This window comes from Vollenhovia emeryi, unplaced genomic scaffold, assembly GCF_000949405.1.
Source record: "Vollenhovia emeryi isolate VEMERY1.0 unplaced genomic scaffold, V.emery_V1.0 DF942942.1, whole genome shotgun sequence".
In the NCBI taxonomy this organism is placed as follows: domain Eukaryota; kingdom Metazoa; phylum Arthropoda; class Insecta; order Hymenoptera; family Formicidae; genus Vollenhovia; species Vollenhovia emeryi.
The window spans coordinates 1-3,350 of NW_011963424.1; the positions used below are offsets into that span (position 1 = coordinate 1).

At 33.1% G+C, this 3,350-nt stretch overlaps 1 long non-coding RNA gene across 1 annotated transcript; it reads left to right on the top strand.

Annotated features, from left to right (window-relative positions):
• The first annotated feature begins 2,047 nt into the window (after positions 1-2,047).
• LOC105567240 lies at positions 2,048-2,577 on the top strand. Its single transcript, XR_001009335.1, has 3 exons — positions 2,048-2,281; positions 2,356-2,433; positions 2,540-2,577. It is a non-coding gene; the product is annotated as an uncharacterized LOC105567240 (long non-coding RNA).
• The last annotated feature ends 773 nt before the right edge of the window (positions 2,578-3,350 follow it).

The following is a 3,350-nucleotide window of genomic DNA, read 5'->3' on the forward strand; positions in this document are numbered from 1 at the left end:
TTGTTGATTGCGAATCCGGTGTCAGATTTTCAAAATTTAAAATGGCGGATCCAATATGGCTAACAAAAATTTTGTAAAATAGTGTTTTTTAAGATTTGGTATCTGGGGGCCGATTGTGTATCACATAACTTGGTGAAAATTACAAAAGTGAGCATATTTATAATCTCATTGGTCAACATCTAGTAAATTTGCTCACTTTTGTAATTTTTACCCAAGTATTGGATACACAATCAACCCCCTGATACTAAATTTTAAAAAAATTAATAACATCGGTGATTTTTGTCGACCGTGTCTGGCAATTAAAATTCTTATTGCGAAAAATATTACCCCAGCCAGGATTTGAACCCGGGACCTCCCTACAATCCATGACGGGCGTCTTAGCCAGCTCGACCACCGGGGCTGTGGTAATACTATTCGCAATAACGTGTATATAACATTAAGATGTTGTTTACGCGTCTATTTCGACTTTTTCAGAAACTGTGCGTCGATACGGATTGTCGACCGCACAATAACTTGTCGATACGCGATTTTTTAATTTCCTTTTCCCTTCCCTCCCCCTGATCCCATTCCCCCTAACGCGTTAGGGGGATTGTGATACACAATCGGCCCCCACATACCAAATCTTAAAAAACATTATTTTACAAAATTTTTGTTAGCCATATTGGATCCGCCATTGTAAATTTTGAAAATCTGACACCGGATTCGCAATCAGCGACCCCAAAAACACTTAGATACACATTTTTAGAAAGAAACGATAAGTTTTCAAAATGTTTGTCGGCCATATTGGATCCGCCATTTTGAATTTTGAAAATCTGACACAGGATAATTAGCGATCCTAAAAACCCTTGTAAACCAAGTTTTATGATAAACCTATGGCTAGAAAAATTCGTGACTAAAAGGGTTAACTCTACATAAAAATACCTACAATATTATGGTTCATAACTTTCCAACGGGCAAAAACGGGCAAATGAAGTTTGTTCCCTATTTAAAGGACACTTTAAAGAAAAGATTCATTATAGTTTCGTTCGGGCATAATCGGGCAAAGTTATTAAACCACGTATTGGAAACTTACTTTCTTCATGCAAAATTGAGCTAAAATACGTTAGTCAATTATTTAATTTCTAAATAATTGACATATGTATTTAAACAAATATTAAAACTTTTTTTCGATACAGTGTATAAAAAGCTGTATAAATAAATTTTTGGAAATTTTTTGCACGCAATTTAAGCTGTCTACGAAAAGTTTGAACCGACACAAAAGTATTACGAAACTAAACGAATGAGCTTTGACGACAATACTTAAATATAAATATCAACTTATATTCGATAATATTTAACATATTTTATTTGTTTTTCAATAATTGATTTCATCATTTGAACAAATGTCAAAAATCGATTTTTGTCCACCTTTCGCCCACTGTGCGCGCGCGCGAGATCGACCATGTGTAGTTTACGCGAGTACGCGAGTTGACAGACCCTCAGATTTTCAGATCTCAATAACGGCTGATCCGATGAACTTCTAAGTGGGCTCAATCTATAGCTTGGGTTCAATTTGCACAATAAGTGTTTTTATTTTTTTCCTACGTGCCCTCTGAGTGGAGATATTGCGACGTATATAGAATTTCCGATTTTTCATTTAAGAAACGTAGTCGTTTTGGTCGTGGTCGTTGCTTAGTCGACCAAGCAGTGGTGGGGGGAACGTCCTTTTCACATTTTAGACGCAACGTTACGCTCGTAAGCGTCACTGGCTCGGCGAAAGATCACGTGACACGTGACTGACGTTACCGACTTCACCGAGTGCGCGTAAACTAAACTTTTCGGGGATTGTAAGTTTAGATTGTATATTTCAGTACTTTAGCAACGCCAAGTTTTTTTAATAAACAATAATGTTGTGAATCAGGATCGATATGTATCCAACAATTAAATTAGAAATGGCCATCTTTTAATAAAATATTTATTTGTATTATATTGAGTACACTGCCCGTCAATAATTTGTTCCATTCCTCTAGCGAGTTTATACAGGATATGTTACATATCCTTTATAAATGAATGGAATTATGGAACGAATTAATGACAGGTAGTGTAGGTCTTTCTTATGTATAGTTTTGTATTATTTTTTGAGCTCCATTAATATTGTTGATAACAATAATTTCTTTTTGTTATTAGTTTTTCAAGGTCTAAAACTGATTATCTGTTTTTAGATAATTCCAAAGATCTTCTGAAGAAGTGTAATAATCAACTAGAATATACTCAGTCTTCCAGTTCTAGTAGCAGTAAAAAGGTAAGTTCCCCTAATTTATTTATTATGTAATATATAAACATTTTTATGACTAATAAAACATTTAAAATTTTAAGACCCAATCATCTCAACGACGAAGTGATTTTAATCGCACTGATGGAAGTGACATAATAATAAATGATGATTTGCCTATTGTATGTATTAGATAAACGTTCATTAATAATGAAATAAATATAAATATCATGAAACGTGAAGGATGTCGCTTGTGCGAGAAATTGAACTGAAATTTTTAACTTACAGATTAACGACATTCCTTTAGGAGCAACCGTATTAAACATTGAACCGACAAATTCTCCTCCTAAAATTCTCTCGACAACAATCAATTCTCTGAGTAGCTCTCCGAGGAGTCAACATGCTAATCATGTGAGTGATAACTCTATTTAAAAAAGAATGTTGTGCGAGAAGAAAATATTTATGTAATAATTTAAATCTTTTACAGGTATTACCTACGGCTGGCGACATGAATTTTGAGAAGAATTTAAATAACGTAAGCAAAACTTGTGAAATTTTACCGTATTTGGATAAGGTAAATAATAATTACTTAGAAATAAAATGTTCTACTAATCTCCTAAAATATTTTAAATACAATAATACAATACAACGACTTGTTTTTTGCGATCTGAATCGAACTTATCATGTTACAACTTATCAAACTTATCTAGTAGATTTCTTATGCTGAAACCAAATCCGTTCACAAAATTGCTGTAGCACAATTTTGAGAAAAATAGCGAAGAAACTTAACGGATGTTTTAGTAATATTTAGAGTACTAACTTTGAAATAAACATAATTAATAGGTCTTCTACTGTTTTTACAACATAAAATATCTACAAGAAATGATAGGTTTAATTCAAATCGTAAAAGTCCTGTTGAAGTATATAATTAATAATAGTTCTTTCTCTTTTTTTATTGTTCACAGAGTGTTGCTAGGGCTATAAATAAAAATGATATTTTGGATGGGCCCGCTTATAACATTCAACCTCCAAAAGGCAATAGAGAAATATTTTAATTCGCATACAAAGCTTTCTCTATGAGGAAGCCAGAAACGTATGC